This window comes from Oncorhynchus kisutch, unplaced genomic scaffold (genome assembly GCF_002021735.2).
Source record: "Oncorhynchus kisutch isolate 150728-3 unplaced genomic scaffold, Okis_V2 scaffold1753, whole genome shotgun sequence".
Taxonomy (NCBI): Eukaryota; Metazoa; Chordata; class Actinopteri; order Salmoniformes; family Salmonidae; genus Oncorhynchus; species Oncorhynchus kisutch.
Genome location: NW_022263698.1, coordinates 1 through 21,606, shown reverse-complemented (window position 1 = coordinate 21,606; position 21,606 = coordinate 1). Strand labels below are relative to the sequence as shown.

At 46.2% G+C, this 21,606-nt stretch overlaps 1 pseudogene; it reads right to left on the bottom strand.

Moving 5' to 3' along the window:
- Positions 1-20,879, bottom strand: part of LOC116367795 (insulin-like growth factor 1 receptor) — a 42,866-nt pseudogene extending 21,987 nt beyond the window's left edge.
- Between the last annotated feature and the right edge of the window lie 727 nt (positions 20,880-21,606).

Sequence of the window (21,606 nt, the reverse complement as noted above, 5' to 3'; positions counted from 1 at the left end):
GCAGTCTGATGGTCCCCACCACACTAGCCCTGCAGTCTGATGGTCCCCACCACACTAACCCTGCAGTCTGATGGTCCCCACCACACTAACCCTGCAGTCTGTGGTAATATTCAGATGGTCCCCACCACACTAACCCTGCAGTCTGATGGTCCCCACCACACTAACCCTGCAGTTTGATGGTCCCCACCACACTAACCCTGCAGTTTGATGGTCCCCACCACACTAACCCTGCAGTCTGATGGTCCCCACCACACTAACCCTGCAGTCTGATGGTCCCCACCACACTAACCCTGCAGTCTGATGGTCTCCGCCACACTAGCCCTGCAGTCTGATGGTCCCCACCACACTAGCCCTGCAGTCTGATGGTCCCCACCACACTAACCCTGCAGTCTGATGGTCCCCACCACACTAACCTTGCAGTCTGATGGTCCCCACCACACTAACCCTCAGTCTGATGGTCCCCACCACACTAACCCTCAGTCTGATGGTCCCCACCACACTAACCCTGCAGTCTGATGGTCCCCACCACACTAGCCCTGCAGTCTGATGGTCCCCACCACACTAACCCTGCAGTCTGATGGTCCCCACCACACTAACCCTGCAGTCTGATGGTCCCCACCACACTAACCCTGCAGTCTGATGGTCCCCACCACACTAACCTTGCAGTCTGATGGTCCCCACCACACTAACCCTGCAGTCTGCTTTCACCCTTTGTGATTAGATGATTATTATAATATTACTGCATCCTGCCTGTCCAGACCAGTACCAGAGGAGATGTACAGATTTTAACAGGGCCAAATGGAGAGAAGACAGAGAAAATGAGAGAGGAGAGGGGCAGATTTTAACAGGGCCAAATGGAGAGAAGACAGAGAAAATGAGAGAGGAGAGGGGCAGATTTTAACAGGGCCAAACAGAGAGAAGACAGAGAAAATGAGAGAGGAGAGGGGCAGTAAAACAACACAACTTTAACCACTTTAGTTCCGTGAGGACTCAGGAATGCAGTGAGCCTTGAAGCAGATAACTTTCTAAACAGACAGAGACAAGGCCGAGGGGAAGTGGAGAGGGGGAGGACGGGTGAGGAGAGGTGGGGGTTTAGGCCAAGGCCCTCTCGTGACCTCGGATGCCGATCGCTCCGTGAGGTTGAGGTGGCCCATTAGCGAGAGCAACGAAGGAGCAGACAAAGCAAGGTCATACTATCTAGGCCTGCCCTGGCAGATCCATCTCATCCAAACCACCACAACACATGTTGCTGCTGTGGTTTACAGTTGAATCAGAGGCAATATTACGACAGCAACAACTTATTTATTTAACCTTTATTTTACAAGTTGAGAACACATTCTACCTGGGGGAGAGGAGGGGGATGAATTGACCAATTGGAAGCTGGGGATGATTAGGTCACTTATAGTTTGAGAGCCAGATTGAGAATTTAGCCAGGATACCGGGGTTAACACCCCTACTATTACAATAAGTGCCATGGGATCTTTAGTCAAGACACCCGTCTAACATCCCATCCGAAAGATAGCAACCCTACACAGGGCAATGTCCCCAATCACTGCCCTGGGGCAGTGGGAAAGAGTGCATCCTACTGGCCCTCCAACACCACTTCCAGCAGCATCTGGTCTCTCATCCAGGGACTGACCAGGACCAACCCTGCTTAGCTTCAGAAGCAAGCAGTGGTATGCAGGGTGGTATGCTGCTGCCTAACAGTGGGATGCAGGGTGGTATGCTGCTGCCTAACACAGTGGGATGCAGGGTGGTATGCTGCTGCCTAACATAGTGGGATGCAGGGTGGTATGCTGCTGCCTAACACAGTGGGATGCAGGGTGGTATGCTGCTGCCTAACATAGTGGGATGCAGGGTGGTATGCTGCTGCCTAACATAGTGGGATGCAGGGTGGTATGCTGCTGCCTAACATAGTGGGATGCAGGGTGGTATGCTGCTGCCTAACATAGTGGATGCAGGGTGGTATGCTGCTGCCTAACATAGTGGGATGCAGGGTGGTATGCTGCTGCCTAACAGTGGGATGCAGGGTGGTATGCTGCTGCCTAACATAGTGGGATGCAGGGTGGTATGCTGCTGCCTAACATAGTGGGATGCAGGGTGGTATGCTGCTGCCTAACAGTGGGATGCAGGGTGGTATGCTGCTGCCTAACAGTGGGATGCAGGGTGGTATGCTGCTGCCTAACAGTGGGATGCAGGGTGGTATGCTGCTGCCTAACAGTGGGATGCAGGGTGGTATGCTGCTGCCTAACAGTGGGATGCAGGGTGGTATGCTGCTGCCTAACATAGTGGGATGCAGGGTGGTATGCTGCTGCCTAACATAGTGGGATGCAGGGTGGTATGCTGCTGCCTAACAGTGGGATGCAGGGTGGTATGCTGCTGCCTAACATAGTGGGATGCAGGGTGGTATGCTGCTGCCTAACATAGTGGGATGCAGGGTGGTATGCTGCTGCCTAACAGTGGGATGCAGGTTGGTATGCTGCTGCCTAACATAGTGGGATGCAGGGTGGTATGCTGCTGCCTAACATAGTGGGATGCAGGGTGGTATGCTGCTGCCTAACATAGTGGGATGCAGGGTGGTATGCTGCTGCCTAACAGTGGGATGCAGGGTGGTATGCTGCTGCCTAACATAGTGGGATGCAGGGTGGTATGCTGCTGCCTAACATAGTGGGATGCAGGGTGGTATGCTGCTGCCTAACATAGTGGGATGCAGGGTGGTATGCTGCTGCCTAACAGTGGGATGCAGGGTGGTATGCTGCTGCCTAACATAGTGGGATGCAGGGTGGTATGCTGCTGCCTAACATAGTGGGATGCAGGGTGGTATGCTGCTGCCTAACAGTGGGATGCAGGGTGGTATGCTGCTGCCTAACAGTGGGATGCAGGGTGGTATGCTGCTGCCTAACATAGTGGGATGCAGGGTGGTATGCTGCTGCCTAACATAGTGGGATGCAGGGTGGTATGCTGCTGCCTAACAGTGGGATGCAGGGTGGTATGCTGCTGCCTAACAGTGGGATGCAGGGTGGTATGCTGCTGCCTAACATAGTGGGATGCAGGGTGGTATGCTGCTGCCTAACATAGTGGGATGCAGGGTGGTATGCTGCTGCCTAACATAGTGGGATGCAGGGTGGTATGCTGCTGCCTAACATAGTGGGATGCAGGGTGGTATGCTGCTGCCTAACATAGTGGGATGCAGGGTGTATGCTGCTGCCTAACATAGTGGGATGCAGGGTGGTATGCTGCTGCCTAACATAGTGGGATGCAGGGTGGTATGCTGCTGCCTAACATAGTGGGATGCAGGGTGGTATGCTGCTGCCTAACATAGTGGGATGCAGGGTGGTATGCTGCTGCCTAACATAGTGGGATGCAGGGTGGTATGCTGCTGCCTAACGTAGTGGGATGCAGGGTGGTATGCTGCTGCCTAACATAGTGGGATGCAGGGTGGTATGCTGCTGCCTAACAGTGGGATGCAGGGTGGTATGCTGCTGCCTAACATAGTGGGATGCAGGGTGGTATGCTGCTGCCTAACATAGTGGGATGCAGGGTGGTATGCTGCTGCCTAACATAGTGGGATGCAGGGTGGTATGCTGCTGCCTAACAGTGGGATGCAGGGTGGTATGCTGCTGCCTAACATAGTGGGATGCAGGGTGGTATGCTGCTGCCTAACATAGTGGGATGCAGGGTGGTATGCTGCTGCCTAACATAGTGGGATGCAGGGTGGTATGCTGCTGCCTAACAGTGGGATGCAGGGTGGTATGCTGCTGCCTAACAGTGGGATGCAGGGTGGTATGCTGCTGCCTAACAGTGGGATGCAGGGTGGTATGCTGCTGCCTAACATAGTGGATGCAGGGTGGTATGCTGCTGCCTAACATAGTGGATGCAGGGTGGTATGCTGCTGCCTAACATAGTGGGATGCAGGGTGGTATGCTGCTGCCTAACATAGTGGGATGCAGGGTGGTATGCTGCTGCCTAACATAGTGGGATGCAGGGTGGTATGCTGCTGCCTAACATAGTGGGATGCAGGGTGGTATGCTGCTGCCTAACATAGTGGGATGCAGGGTGGTATGCTGCTGCCTAACATAGTGGGATGCAGGGTGGTATGCTGCTGCCTAACATAGTGGGATGCAGGGTGGTATGCTGCTGCCTAACATAGTGGGATGCAGGGTGGTATGCTGCTGCCTAACAGTGGGATGCAGGGTGGTATGCTGCTGCCTAACATAGTGGGATGCAGGGTGGTATGCTGCTGCCTAACATAGTGGGATGCAGGGTGGTATGCTGCTGCCTAACATAGTGGGATGCAGGGTGGTATGCTGCTGCCTAACATAGTGGGATGCAGGGTGGTATGCTGCTGCCTAACAGTGGGATGCAGGGTGGTATGCTGCTGCCTAACATAGTGGGATGCAGGGTGGTATGCTGCTGCCTAACATAGTGGATGCAGGGTGGTATGCTGCTGCCTAACATAGTGGGATGCAGGGTGGTATGCTGCTGCCTAACATAGTGGGATGCAGGGTGGTATGCTGCTGCCTAAATGTAAAATGCAGATGTATTAAACGCCTGACAGGATCTTTTAATGTGCATGATTGAGACATTGTTAATGAAACTCTCAGACAACAGCAGAGGACAGTGTTTTCTATGTAGGTGAACCCTATACCAACCCTATAGCTCCATATTGTGATAGAATAGCCATGCAGAGACAGTTGTAATACAGACTGAAAGGCAGAGTTCTCCAACGTTATCCATTTACAATTAGAGAGTTGAGCAAGGGTTCAGGGCTCGTTGTCAAGGACAACCTACGCAGAGGAACCTCTCCTAGCATTCCCCTACACACACCACTCAATACGCTACCTGATTACCATGGCAACGCTCAACGCCACATCGACAGAGAGAGAGTGAAAGAGGAAATTCCTCAAAACAAACCATTAAAAGATGAAAAGGCAAAAGAACCAAGCAGATTAGCTGACAGAATGTAGAGGGGTGGGGAGCTGGTCCTGGTCCTCCTTTACAAAGCTGACAGAATGTAGAGGGGTGGGGAGCTGGTCCTCCTTTACAAAGCTGACAGAATGTAGAGCGGTGGGGATCTGGTCCTCCTTTACAAAGCTGACAGAATGTAGAGGGGTGGGGATCTGGTCCTCCTTTACAAAGCTGACAGAATGTAGAGGGGTGGGGAGCTGGTCCTGATCCTCCTTTACAAAGCTGACAGATTGTAGAGGGGTGGGGAGCTTGTCCTCCTTTACAAAGCTGACAGAATGTAGAGGGGTGGGGAGCTGGTCCTCCTTTACAAAGCTGACAGAATGTAGAGGGGTGGGGAGCTGGTCCTGGTCCTCCTTTACAAAGCTGACAGAATGTAGAGGGGTGGGGAGCTGGTACTCCTTTACAAAGCTGACAGAATGTAGAGGGGTGGGGAGCTGGTCCTCCTTTACAAAGCTGACAGAATGTAGAGGGGTGGGGATCTGGTCCTCCTTTACAAAGCTGACAGAATGTAGAGGGGTGGGGAGCTGGTCCTGATCCTCCTTTAGGGGTGGGGACAGGAACTAATGGGGCAACAGGAACTAATGGGGATCCATAATAAACCCCAGGAAGAGTAGCTGCTGCCTTGGCAGGAACTAATGGGGATCCATAATAAACCCCAGGAAGAGTAGCTGCTGCCTTGACAACAGGAACTAATGGGGATCCATAATAAACCCCAGGAAGAGTAGCTGCTGCCTTGGCAACAGGAACTAATGGGGATCCATAATAAACCCCAGGAAGAGGAGGAAGAGGAGGAGGAGGGTGGGTCAAGGTGGTGGTGTTAGTAGTAGCGGTATTAGTTGTAGTAGTAGTAGTAGTAGTAGTAGTAGTAGTAGTAGTAGTAGTGGTAGCTGGGGGAACGAGGATGAGGATGAATGAGGATGAGGATGAATGAGGATCCATAATAATGTGGTAACATACTCGTCCATCAGATCCTCTCCATTGATGTAGCGGAGGCTCTTGAGGAAGGACAGGGAGCCCAGCGTCTGAGAGTGTCTGATTCTCACGTAGCCAGTCACTGTCTGGATCAATCCCATGAAACTCTCCAGCTCAGACACTATGTTCTCTAGAGGAGGGGAAGAGACAGGAGTTAGGTTAGGATCGTTGCCTCTCACTGTTCCCTACTATAAGGTAGTGATATATAACTGTACAATACTATAACAGGTAGTGATATATAACCGTACTATAACAGGTAGTGATATATAATATACCCTACTATAACAGGTAGTGATATATAATATACCCTACTATAACAGGTAGTGATATATAACTGTACTATAACAGGTAGTGATATATATAACTGTACTATAACAGGTAGTGATCTATATAACTGTACTATAACAGGTAGTGATATATAACTGTACTATAACAGGTAGTGATATATAACTGTACTATAACAGGTAGTGATATATATAACTGTACTATAACAGGTAGTGATATATATAACTGTACTATAACAGGTAGTGATATATATAACTGTACTATAACAGGTAGTGATATATATAACTATACTATAACAGGTAGTGATATATATAACTGTACTATAACAGGTAGTGATATATAACTGTACTATAACAGGTAGTGATATATATAACTGTACTATAACAGGTAGTGATATATAACTGTACTATAACAGGTACTTACGTCCTCTACGGATGTTGATTTGTAGGTTGCCCTTGACGACGGTACATCCCTTCAGAGACTGGGCCGCGTCCACGGAGTCAATGACCTTCTCATCACAGATCTTATCACATAGCCCGTCACACGCACTGCAGAACATACTGGAGATGGGGGAGAGTGGGACAGAGACAGTCAGACAGACATAAAACATACCAAGGTATACTCAACTACTGAGTTACAGTTCATAAGGAAATCAGTGTAATAAATTCATTAGGTCCTAATCTATGGATTTCACAGGACTGGGAATACAGATATGCATCTGTTGGTCAAAGAGAACAGTTTAAAACAGATAGGGGTGTGGATCAGAAAACCAGTCAGTATCTGGTGTGACCACCGCTTGCCTCGTGCAGCGCGACACATCTCCTTCACATAGAATTGATCAGGCTTTTTTTATTTTTATTTCACCTTTATTTAACCAGGTAGGCTGGTTGAGAAAACCTTTATTTAACCAGGTAGCCTAGTTGAGAACACCTTTATTTAACCAGGTAAGCTGGTTGAGAACACCTTTATTTAACCAGGCAGGCTAGTTGAGAACACCTTTATTTAACCAGGTAGGCTAGTTGAGAACACCTTTATTTAACCAGGCAGGCTAGTTGAGAACACCTTTATTTAACCAGGTAGGCTGGTTGAGAACAAGTTCTCATTTACAATTGCGACCTGGTCAAGATAAAGCAAAGCAGTCCGATACAAACAACAACACAGAGTTACACATGGAATAAACAAAACATACAGTCAATAATACAGTCGAACAAAAGAAAACAAAAAGTCTATATACAGTGACTACAAATGAGGTAAGTTAAGGAAATAAATAGGCCATGGTGGCGAAGTAATTACAATATAGCAATTAAACACTGGAATGGTAGATCGGCAGAAGATGAATGTGCAGGTAGAGATACTGGAGTGCAAAGGAGCAAAATAAATAAATAGATAAATACCAGTATGGGGATGAGGTAGGTAGACAGATGGGCTGTTTACAGATGGGCTATGAACAGGTGCATTGATCTGTAAGCTGCTCTGACAGCTGGTGCTTAAAGCTAGTGAGGGAGATGTGAGTCTCCAGCTTCAGAGATTTTTGCAATTCGTTCCAGTCATTGGCAGCAGAGAACTGGAAGGAAAGACGACCAAAGGAGGAATTGGCTTTGGGGGTGACCAGTGAGATATACCTGCTGGAGTGCGTGCTACAAGTGGGTGGTGACCAGTGAGCTGAGATAAGGCGGGGCTTTACCTAGCAGAGACTTATAGATGACCTGTAGCCAGTGAGTTTGGCGACGAGTATGAAGCGAAGGCCAACCAACGAGAGCGTACAGGTCGCAGTGGTGGGTAGTGTATGGGGCTTTGGTGACAAAACGGACGGCACTGTGATAGACTGCATCCAGTTTATTGAGTAGAGTGTTGGAGGCTATTTTATAGATGACATCACCGAAGTCGAGGATCGGTAGCATGGTCAGTTTCACGAGGGTATGTTTGGCAGCATGAGTTGATCAGGATCTCGTCATGGTATCTCTGCGCATTCAATTTACCCATACCATAACCCCACCGCCACTATGGGGCACTATACTCCGACGAATACTCCGTCCGCTGTGCCTTCAACCGGCCTCCGTCTGAGCAGACCCCCCCTACCACCCCCGGGCTACTAACTTTAAACGCTGTGTCGCCCACGTGCTAGCGTAGTGGCGGCTTCCCTGTTCCATCTACTGCTGCCCCCTGGACACTATGATCACTTGGCTACATAGCTGATGCCTGCTGGATTGTCCATTAATCACGGTACTCCATTCTGTTTATTTATGTTTTGTCTGTCGGTCCCAGGCGCGAACTCAGGCTCTGTGTGTAGTTAATCCGACCCTCTCTGCCTAGTCGTCGCCATTTTACCTGCTGTTGTTGTGCTAGCTGATTAGCTGTTGTTGTCTCACCTGTTGTTTTAGCTAGCTCTCCCAATCAACACCTGCGATTACTGTATGCCTCGCTGTATGTCTCTCTCAAATGTCAACATGCCTTGTATACTGTTGTTCAGGTTAGTTATCATTGTTTTAGTTTACAATGGAGCCCCTAGTTCCACTCTTCATACCTCTGATACCTCCTTTGTCCCACCTCCCACACATGCGGTGACCTCACCCATTACAACCAGCATGTCCAGAGATACAACCTCTCTCATCATCACCCAGTGCCTGGGCTTACCTCCGCACCCCACCATACCCCTGTCTGCACATTAAGCCCTGAATATATTCTACCACGCCCAGAAATCTGCTCCTTCAATTCTTTGTCCCTAACGCTCTAGGCGACCAGTTTTGATAGCCTTTAGCCGCACCCTCATACTACTCCTCCTCTGTTCCGCGGGTGATGTGGAGGTAAACCCAGGCCCTGCATGTCCCCAGGCACCCTCATTTGTTGACTTCTGTGATCGAAAAAGCCTTGGTTTCATGCATGTCAATATCAGAAGCCTCCTCCCTAAGTTTGTTTTACTCACTGCTTTAGCACACTCTGCTAACCCTGATGTGCTTGCTGTGTCTGAATCCTGGCTCGGGAAGGCCACCAAAAATTGAGATTTCCATACCCAACTATAACACTTTCCGTCAAGATAGAACTGCCAAAGGGGGAGGAGTTGCAGTCTACTGCAGAGATTGACATTACTTTGCAGGCTTACTTTCCAGGTCTATACCCAAACAGATCGAACTTCGAATTAAAAAAATTAATCTCTCCAGAAATACGTCTCTCACTGTTGCCGCCTGCTCCAGAACCCCCTCAGCTCCCAGCTGTGCCCTGGACACCATTTGTGAATTGATCGCCCCCCATCTAGCTTCAGAGTTTGTTCTGTTAGGTGACCTAAACTGGGATATGCTTAACACCCCGGCAGTCCTACAATCTAAGCTAGATGCCCTCAATCTCACACAAATCATCAAGGAACCCACCAGGTACAACCCTAAATCTGTAAACATGGGTACCCTCATAGACATTATCCTGACCAACTTGCCCTCCAAATACACCTCCGCTGTCTACAATCAGGATCTCAACGATCACTGCCTCATTGCCTGTATCCGCTACGGGTCCGCGGTCAAACAACCACCCCTCATCACTGTCAAACGCTCCCTAAAACACTTCTGCGAGCAGGCCTTTCTAATCGACCTGGCCCGGGTATCCTGGAAGGATATTGACCTCATCCCGTCAGATGAGGATACCTGGTCATTCTTTAAAAGTAACTTCCTCACCATCTTAGATAAGCATGCTCCGTTCAAAAAATGCAGAACTAAGAACAGATACAGCCCTTGGTTCACTCCAGACCTGACTGCCCTCAACCAGCACAAAAACATCCTGTGGCGGACTGCAATAGCATCGAATAGTCCCGCAATATGCAACTGTTCAGGGAAGTCAGGAACCAATAGACGCAGTCAGTCAGGAAAGCAAAGGCCAGCTTTTTCAGCAGAAATTTGCATCCTGTAGCTCCAACTCCAAAAAGTTCTGGGACACTGTATAGTCCATGGAGAACAAGTGCACCTCCTTCCAGCTGCCCACTGCAGGTAACACGGTCACCACCGATAAATCCATGATAATCGAAAACTTCAACAAGCATTTCTCAACGGCTGGCCATGCCTTCTTCCTGGCTACTCCAACCTCGGCCAACAGCTTCCGACCCATACAAATCAGCTGGGCTTGACAATCTGGACCCTCTATTTCTGAAACTATCCGCTGCCATTGTCGCAACCCCTATTACCAGCCTATTCAACTTCTCTTTCGTATCGTCTGAGATCCCCAAGGATTGGAAAGCTGCCGCGGTCATCCCCCTCTTCAAAGGGGGAGACACCCTGGACCCAAACTGTTACAGACCTATATCCATCCTGCCCTGCCTATCTAAGGTCTTCGAAAGCCAGATCAACAAACAGATCACGGACCATCTCGAATCCCAAAATTCACAAGGCCGCAGGGCCAGACAGATTACCAGGACGTGTACTCCGAGCATGCGTTGACCAACTGGCAAGTGTCTTCACGGACATTTTCAACCTCTCCCTGTCGGAGTCTGCAATACCAACATGTTTCAAGCAGACTACCATAGTCCCTGTGCCCAAGAACACCAAGGTAACCTGCATCAATGACTACCAACCCTTAGCACTCATGTCTGTAGCCATAAAGAGCTTTCAAAGGCTGGTCATGGCTCACATCAACACCATTGTCCCAGAAACCCTAGACACACACCAATTTGCATACCACCCCAACAGATCCACAGATGATGCAATCTCGATTGCACTCCACACTGCCTTTCCCACCTGGGCAAAAGGAACACCTACGTGAGAATGATATTCATTGACCACAGCTCAGCGTTCAACACCATAGTGCCCTCAAAGCACATCACTAAGCTAAGGACCCTGCGACTAAACACCTCCCTCTGCAACTGGATCTAAAAAAAAATGGAGGTGGTGAGGGTCGCACCCAGGTGGTAAGGGTAGGTAACAACACATCCGCCATGCTGATCCTCAACACTGGGGCCCTTCAGGGGTGCGTGCTCAGCCCCCTCCTGTACTCCCTGTTCACCCATGATTGAGTGGCCAGGCACGACTCCAACAGCATCATTAAGTTTGCTGACGACACAACAGTGGTAGGCCTGATCACCAACTACAAAGAGACAGCCTACAGGGAGGAGGTCAGAGACCTGGCAGTGTGGTGCCAGGTCAACAACCTCTCCCTCAATGTGATCAAGACAAAAGTAGATGATTGTGGATGACAGGAAAATGAGGACAGAGCACAACCCCATTCTCATTGACGGGGCTGTAGTGGAGCAGGTTGAGAGTTTTAAGCTCCTTGGTGTCCACATCACCAATAAACTATCATGGTCCAAACACACCAAGACAGTCATGAAGAAGGTAAGACAAAACCTATTCCCCATCAGGAGACTGAAAAGATTTAGCATTGGTCCTCAGATCCTCAAAAGATTACAGAAGGTAGTGCATAACAGAACAGTACCTCACTGGGGCCAAGCTTCCTGTCATCCAGGACCTCTATACCAGGTGGTGTCAGAGGAAGGCCCAAAGAGTTGCCAAAATCTCCAGTCACCCAAGACAGACTGTTCTCTCTGCTTCCGCATGGCAAGCAGTACCGGAGCGCCAAGTCTAAGTCCACAAGGCTTCTAAACACCTTCCACCCCCAGCCATAAGACTCCTGAACATCTAATCATATGGTTACCCAGACTATTTGCATTTGCCCCCCCCACCACAATTCTTACCCTGCTGCTACTCTGTTTATTATCTATGCATAGTCACTTTAACTCTACCTACATGTGCATATTACCTCGACTAACCTGTGCCCCAGCACATTGACTCTATACCCCCTGTAGCCTCGCTACTGTTACTTTATTGTTGCTTTTTAATTGTTATTTTTCATTTATTTTTTAATTCAGATTATATTAGTAAATACTTTAACACTTATTTTTCTTAAAACTGCATTTTTTAAGGGCTTGTAAAGAAGCATTTAACTGTCATGTCTACACCTGTTGAACTCGGCGCATGTGACAAATAACATTTGATTTGATGAGCAGCACAACCCAACACCTGTATCGTCTAAGGACTCAGACTAAGGAGAACTGTTGATCCCACAGGTCTGAGTGACAAGTATTGGAGACAGCCATAGCTATATAACAGCCTCTGTCTCCATCTGCTGGACAGTTTGAAGAAGACAAACCCACTCACCTCTTGCTCTTGTTGCGTGTGAATCCAGAAGGACAGTCAGACATGCACTCTCTTCTGTGAATGACGAAGCGGTCGAAGTCAGGCAGGTGGACGCTGGAGCAGAAGTCCAGGGTGACGCAGCGCCAGCCTTCAAACTTATAGGTATCATGGGGGCAGTCTGGAACGCAGCGCCCCTCGTGGTAGTAGTGGAGACAGGCAGCGCAAGACGAATCAGTGTTAGGTTCCGTACAGCTACCCAGACACTGGCCATGACAACACTCACCATCCCATGTACACGCATGACACTTATCAGGACACACTAGAGAGAGAGAGAGAGAGAGAGAGACGGAGAGAGAAGTCAGTTAATGACTTGACATAGGGAATTCGTACCCATTAATACCATTTCCGTCTTTGGATTTAAAAAAAATCATTATTCAGCACAACATCGGTACAGGAGATCCCCATATTGTATGAGACACTGAAATGCACTTTTAGAGGCCATTCAGCACAACATGGGTACAGCAGATCCCCATATTGTATGAGACACTGAAATGTACTTTTAGAGGCCATTCAGCACAACATGGGTACAGCAGATCCCCATATTGTATGGGACACTGAAATGTACTTTTAGAGGCCATTCAGCACAACATGGGTACAGCAGATCCCCATATTGTATGGGACACTGAAATGTACTTTTAGAGGCCATTCAGCACAACATCGGTACAGCAGATCCCCATATTGTATGAGACACTGAAATGTACTTTTAGAGGCCATTCAGCACAACATGGGTACAGCAGATCCCCATATTGTATGAGACACTGAAATGTACTTTTAGAGGCCATTCAGCACAACATGGGTACAGCAGATCCCCATATTGTATGAGACACTGAAATGTACTTTTAGAGGCCATTCAGCACAACATGGGTACAGCAGATCCCCATATTGTATGAGACACTGAAATGTACTTTTAGAGGCCATTCAGCACAACATGGGTACAGCAGATCCCCATATTGTATGAGACACTGAAATGTACTTTTAGAGGCCATTCAGCACAACATGGGTACAGCAGATCCCCATATTGTATGAGACACTGAAATGTACTTTTAGAGGCCATTCAGCACAACATGGGTACAGCAGATCCCCATATTGTATGAGACACTGAAATGTACTTTTAGAGGCCATTCAGCACAACATCGGTACAGCAGATCCCCATATTGTATGAGACACTGAAATGTACTTTTAGAGGCCATTCAATACAACACTCATCATTAAAACAAAAGCAGTTTAGGTCAAAAGAGATGAGATCTATATAAAGGAATAGAGGAAGTTCATGGTAATGGAATAAATATTGAATCTGCAACATAGAAATGTGAAACGAATTGAGAGAAACTCGTTACAAATGATGGAGTCATACATGATTCATCAAACTATATTTTGAAAGAGGAAGCAACATTTAAGCATATGTTGTCTCCTCCATTTCCACTGAATTATGTTAACTAAAGATTTCTTTCCAAATAATAATAATAATAATACTGTAAAATGAATACAGAAAGACCAGTGTGAAGGCCAACTTACAGAAGAGTAACTGAAGCAATACAATATTTTCAGTCTGGAAAATCACCAGGGCTTGATTGTATACCAGTAGAGGTATATCAGACCTTTCATGTATTCAAAAGTTCCATTATTAGCATGTTATAATTACATTTTCAGGTACTCAACCATGACTGATTTCATTACTACTAAAACAGGACCCAGGTGGTAAGTATAAAGATCCAGTCCATTTTTTAAAAAACATCACAACTTCAACGCTGTGATGCGAAAATCCTGGTGAAATGCAAAGCACAGAATAAAAAAGGTTTCACCAGATATTATTGTTCATCCTGATCAGACAGGTTTTTTACACAGATGCTGTATTAGAGATAATATAAGACAATTCATTGAAACAATTGAACATTAAAACATCAAAGACAAAAGGCCTGGTCTTCATAGCAGATTTTGAAAGGCGTTTGATAAAGTATGACTAGAATGTATTTACAAATGCCTGGATTAGTTTTATTTCGGTGAATCTCATACAATGGGTTAAAGTTACGTACAGCAACCCCAGATATAAAACAGTAAATAATGGTTTCTTCTCAGAATGTATTGAGCTTTTAAGAGGAGTAAAACAAGGCTGTCCGTTGTCTCCATATCTATTTATTATGGCCATTGAAATTTAAATCAAGGGGTTAGAAATCCAGGGGATAAAAACAAAAGTGTGTTGATGTTGAATGTTGATGACTCAAGTTTTTTTTCTTAAGTCCGCAATCTGGATACCTGCACAGTCTCATTGAAGATCTTGATCAAATTTATAGCCTCTAAGGACTCAAATGTAATTATGAGAAAAGTGTACCATATTATGTATTGGATCATAAAAAATAAAAAATGTATGCTACCTTGTAGTTTACCAATAAAATGGATGGAGAAGTAGACATACTTTGTTTTCACATCTCAAAAAAATAAATGAACTTCGCACAATTAATTTCAATGGAAAGTTAGCAAAAATAGATACGATCATGCAACCATGAAGAGGTAAATGTGTCTATTAATGGAAAAATCACATTGATTAACTTTTTGGTCCTATCACAGTTTACTTACTTACTAACTAATGGCACTGCCTACTCCAGACGACTCGTTTTTTAAATAATTTGAGAAAATAATATTTAATTTTATTTGGAATGCTAAGCCAGACAAAATGAAAAAGTGCCTATTTATATAATGAATATGAGTTTGCGGGGCAAAAATTACTAAATATTAAATCTTTAAACCTCTCACTAAAATATTTACTCATACATAAATTATACTTAAACACAAAATGGTTCTCCAGTAGATTAAGAAAAGCTCATCCTTTATTCAAAAATGTTACAATTTACAACTTCTCATTTCCCACTAATTTAAAATGTTTTTTTTTTTTTTAAGTATCGCCCTTTCTTAAACAAGCCATAGAAAGCTGGTTACAATTTCAGTTTATCCTCCAGAAAAGATAGAACGAACAAATGTTATGTTTACGGGTCGGGTTAGGCATGTATCACGAATTACGTGATCCTAACCGAATGTGTTTTTTTTGTTTCATTTTTGCAACTTATTTTTGAGCTCATCCTGTACATAATGTGTCTGCTACCGTCTCTTAAGACCCAAAATAACTTCTGGGCATCAGAACAGCGATTACTCACCACGAACCGTAGAGGCTTTTTATTTCTTTAACTTCTTGGTGACAGGGGGCAGTATTTTCACGTCCGGATTAAATGCATGCCCAAATTCAACTGCCTGCTACTCATCCCCAGAAGATAAGATATGCATAGAAAACACTCTGAAGTTTCTAAAACTGTTTGAATCATGTCTGTGAGTATAACAGAACTTATTTAGCAGGCGAAACCCCGAGGACAAACCATTCAGATTTTTGTTTTGTTTTTGAGGTCACTCTTTTCAATGGGTTTTCATTGGGAATCCCGATTTCTAAGGGATCTTCTTGCAGTTCCCACCGCTTCCACTGGATGTCAACAGTCTTTAGAAATTGGTTGAGGTTTTTCCTTTGTGTAATAAAGAAGTAGCCCTGTTCAAAACGAGGGTCACATCAAGTGTACTGTTAGAGAAGCGTGACCAGAAAGCTAGCTACAGTTTGTTTTCCACCTGTATTGAACACAGATCATCCCATCTTCAATTTTATCGATTATTTACGTAAAAAATACCTAAAGTACAGGTAACTTTTGAGATATTTTATAGTCACGTTGCGCAAGTTTGAACTGGTGTTTTTCTGGATCAAATGAGACAAAATGGAAATTTCAGATATATATCGACAGATTTATTCGAACAAAAGGACTATTTGTGATGTTTATGGGACATATTGGAGTACCAACAAAAGAAGCACATCAAAGGCAAGGCATGATTTATATTTTTATTTCTGCGTTTTTGTGTCACGCCTGCAGGGTTGAAATATGCTTTCTCTCTTTGTTTACGGAGGTGCTACCCTCAGATAATAGCATCGTTTGCTTTCGCCGAAAAGCCTTTTTGAAATGGGACGTTGGCTGGATTCACAACAAGTGTAGCTTTAATTTGGTATCTTACATGTGTGATTTCATGAAAGTTTGATTTTTATAATAATTTATTTGAATTTGGCACGCTGCATTGTCACTGGCTTTTGGCCAGGTGGGACGCTAGGGTCCCACATATCCCAGAGAGGTTTCTTTAATGAGTTTGACATACTGCTTTCCCGGGAGCAGGCCCAAATCCCTGTCATTTGCGTGAAGAGAAGACGGAGAAAAAGAGGATGGAGACCGGGCTACTTTCTAAGGAAGTCCTGAGGTTTTACTCGCCTGAGGTAGAGTATCTCATGATAAGCTGTAGATCACACTATCTGTATTTTTCATAGCTGTCTACATACCACCACAGGCCGATGCTGGCACTAAGACCACACTCAATGGGCTGTATTCCACACTAAGCAAACAGGAAAATGCTCATCCAGGCAGCACTCCTAGTGGCCGGGGACTTTAATGCAGGGAAACTTAAATCCGTTTTACCAAATTTCTATCAGCATGTTAAAACGTGCAACCAGAGGTAAAACAACTCTAGACCACCTGTACTCCACACACAGAGACACAAACAAAGCTCTCCCTCGCCCTACAGTCAGCAAATCTGACCACAATTCTATCCTCCTGATTCCTGCTTACAAGCAAAAAAACTAAAGCAGGAAGCACCATTGAATCGGTCAATAAAAAAGTGGTCAGATGAAGCAGATGCTACACTACAGGACTGTTTTGCTAGAACAGACTGGATAATGTTCCAAGATTCCTCTGATGGCATTGAGGAGCACACCATGTCAGTCATTGGCTTCATCAATAAGTGCATCGATGACGTCGTCCCCACAGTGACCGTATGTACATACACCAACCAGAAGCCATGGATTACAGGCAACAGATGCACTGAGCTAGAGGCTAGAGCTGCCGCTTTCAAGGAGCAGGACTCTAACCCGGAAGTTCATAAGAAATCCCGCTGCGCCCCCCGACGAACCATCAAACAGGCAAAGCTTCAATACAGGACTAAGATCGAATCGTACTACACCAGTTCCGACGCTCGTCGGATGTGGCAGGGCTTGCAAACCATTACAGACCACAAAGGGAAGCACAGCCGAGAGCTGCCCAGTGACACGAGCTCAACACCTTCTATGCCTGCTTCGAGGAAAATAACAATGAAACATGCATGAGAGCGCCAGTTGTTCCGGACGACTGTGTGATCAAGCTCTCCATAGCCGATGTGAGTAAGACCTTTAAACAGGTCAACATTCACAAAGCCGTGGGGCCAGATGGATTACCAGGACATGTACTCCGACCAACTGGCAAGTGTCTTCACTGACATTTTCAACCTCTCCCTCACGAGTCTGCAATACCAACAAGTTTCAAGCAGAAACCCCCACTCTCGTCGACGGGGCTGTAGTGGAGCAGGTTGAGAGCGTCAAGTTCCTTGGTGTCCACATCACCAACAAACTAACATGGTCCAAGCTAGGGTTGCAAAATTCTGGGAACTTTCAATAAAATGACCTAGTTTTCGAGAAATCCTGGTTGGAGGATGCCGAATTTCCATTTTATTACCTTCTGATTCCGAGATTCCTCCAACCAAGATTTTGGGGAAACCAGGGAATTTATTTGCAACCCCAGTCCAAGCACACCAAGACAGTCGTGATGAGGGCACAACAAAAACCTATTTCCCCTCAGGAGACTGAAAAGACAGATCACTGGGGCCGAGCTTCCTGTCATCCAGGACCTCTATACAGGCGGTGTCAGTGGAAGGCCCTAAAAATGGTCAAAGACTACAGCCACCCTAGTCATAGACTGTTCTCTCTGCTACTGCACGGCAAGCAGTACCGGAGCGCCAAGTCTAGGTCCAAAAGGAATCTAAACAGCTTCTACCCCCAAGACATAGGACTCCTGAACATCTAATGAAATAGCTACCCAGACTATTTGCACTGCCCCCCCCCTCCCCTTTTTCACGTTGCTGGTACTCTGATATTATCTATGCATAGTCACTTTAATAACTCTACCTACATGTACATATTACCTGGACTAACCGGTGCCCCCACACATTGACTCGGTACCCCTCTGTATATAGTCTCGTTATTGTTATTTTACTGCTCCTCTTTAAATTACCTTCAGACAAAGTGGCGTAAATAGAAACCACTTCCATTTGAGGACACAAATGTTGACCCATACAGATTGCAACAAAAAAATGGGAAGAGATTTTCGCCAATTCAACGTGGTTTATGAACTGGTACAAAAAAATACATTTGATTCAACACTTCGAGTTCTTCAATTTAAATTATATAAAATTCTCCGCAAAAAAAGAAACGTCCCTTTTTCAGGACCCTGTCTTTCAAAGATCATTGTAATTTGGATTTTTACAAATTAAGATCCAGAAGTTAAGGGTTTTAAACACTGTTTCCCATGCTTGTTCAATGAACCATAAACAATGAATGAACATGCACCTGTGGAACGGTCATTAAGACACTAACAGCTTACAGGCAATTAAGGTCACAGTTATTAAAACTTAGGACACTACAGAGGCCTTTCTACTGACTCTGGAAAAACACCAAGGAAAGATGCCCAGGGTCCCTGCTCATCTGCGTGAACATGCCTTAGGCATGCTGCAAGGAGGCATGAGGACTGCAGCTGTGGCCAGGAGACAGGATGGACAGCTGATCGTCTTCATAGTGGCTGACCACGTGTAACAACACCTGAACAGGATCAGTACATCCGAACATCACACCTGCGGGACAGGCACAGGATGGCAAGGACCATCCTGTGAGGATGGCAAGGACCATTGCCCCAGAAATGTCTGGGAACTTGCAGGTGCCTTGGTGGAAGAGTGGGGTAACATCTCACAGCAAGAACTAGCAAATCTGGTGCAATCCATGAGGAGGAGATCCACTGCAGAACTTAATGCAGCTGGTGGCCCACCCAGATACTGACTGTTACTTTTGATTATAGACCCCCCCCCTTTGTTCAGGGACACAATATTCAATTTCTGTTAGTCACATGTCTGTGGAACTTGTTCAGTTTATGTCTCAATTGTTGAATCTTGTTGTGTTCATACAAATAGTTACACGTTAACTTTTCTGAAAATAAATGCAGTTGACAGTGAGAGGACATTTGTATGGGGCTGAGTTTATATGGGGCTTACAACAATCGCAGCTCTGTAGATTTGCCTCGAAGAGACAGAATCACTAGATCATTTATTCTGGTATTGCCCCTATGCAGCTTGTTTCTAGTCACAGGTTCAGGAATGGTTAAAGAAGTAAAAATAAATCACAACGTGCACTTAAAGTTCATGTAGAAAATAGCACAAATAAAAACTACAAATACTTTCATGAGTAGGTGTGTCCAAACGTTGACTGGTACTAATAAAAAGTCATTTCTATTTATTTTTGGGGGAGGGTTTTCGACACTCTCCCACGACCCTGCGTGGACATGCACCTGGCCATGCTGCTGCTCCAGTTTCAACTTCCACCTGACTGTGCTGCTGCTCCAGTTTCAACTGTTCTGCCTTATTATTATTCGACCATGCTGGTCATTTATGAACATTTGAACATCTTGGCCATGTTCTGTTATAATCTCCACCCGGCACAGCCAGAAGAGGACTGGCCACCCCACATAGCCTGGTTCCTCTCTAGGTTTCTTCCTAGGTTTTGTGCTTTCTAGGGAGTTTTTCCTAGCCACCGTGCTTCTACACCTGCATTGCGTGCTGTTTGGGGTTTTAGGCTGGGTTTATGTACAGCACTTTGAGATATCAGCTGATGTACGAAGGGCTATATAAATAAATTTGATTGATTTGATTGACCCCATTTTCATATCAGGTGACCCCACATGGGGCCGTGACTCCTAGTTTGAGAACCCCTACGCTAGAGTTTGGACAGTGGCGGGAGATCTAGGAGTTCCAGAGTCTAGGTTGAAGTGTGAACTGTGAGTTGGTTGACTGGTTCCTCTGGGACAGGCAGCACGGTGCTGGTTTCTCTCTGTATGTCATTATCTGCTGTGTCATCTCCCTGGACTGTGGGAACTTACCTGAGGTCATCACTTTCTACCTGCTGGAACAGTCTGTCATGCTACCTGTCACCTCTACATCAGGGGAGAGAAGGCAGAGAGAGGCCTTACAGCACAGCACTCAGAGGCCAGGTAGAGAGAGAGAAGGAGTGAAGATGGGGTCAGAGAAGGGGTGGTACACTATATATACTGGCAGTGGGATGGCATGGCTCTGGTCCAAACCCTTTGGTCCAAAGTACTGCAGCATTTGGGACTGGGCCAGGGGCCCAGACATGGCAGAGGGGGTCAGGAACACCATTTGGGACTGGGCCAGGGGACCAGACATGGCAGAGGGGGTCAGGAACACCATTTGGAACTGGGCCAGGGGACCAGACATGGCAGAAGGGGTCAGGAACACCATTTGGGACTGGGCCAGGGGACCAGACATGGCAGAAGGGGTCAGGAACACCATTTGGGACTGAGCCAGGGGACCAGACATGGCAGTGGATGGCAGGAACAGGCTCTTCCACAACACCAAGACTGTCACACACACACACAGTCAGAGTAGCACTGCTGCTGTCATGAAGCCTGGGGGATGGCACAGGCTGTACCCACACCCCCTCCACCCAACACAAACACACCAAATAATGCTGCGGAGCAGGGTACTGCCCAGGGAAAGGAGGGTAAAGGGCATCCGTCTAGACATGGTGATGTGACAACACCAGAGAGACGGAGGAGACCAGTCAGTCAGCTACAGATAACAATCTTTACTTTAAGAGCCAACTGCCGAGCTGTTTCTAATGACAACTACTATTCTACTGCCAAGCTGTTTCTAATGAAACTACTACTAATATTCTTACTGCCGAGCTTTGTTTCTAATGACACACTACTATTCTACTGCCGAGCTGTTTCTAATGACAACTACTATTCTACTGCCGAGCTGTTTCTAATGACAACTACTGCCGAGCTGTTTCTAATGACAACTACTATTCTACTGCCGAGCTGTTTCTAATGACAACTACTATTCTACTGCCGAGCTGTTTCTAATGACAACTACTGCCGAGCTGTTTCTAATGACAACTACTATTCTACTGCCGAGCTGTTTCTAATGACAACTACTGTTTACTTGCCGAGCTGTTTCTAATGGACAACTACTGCCGAGCTGTTTCTAATGACAACTACTACTGCCAAGCTGTTTCTAATGACAACTACTATTCTACTGCCAA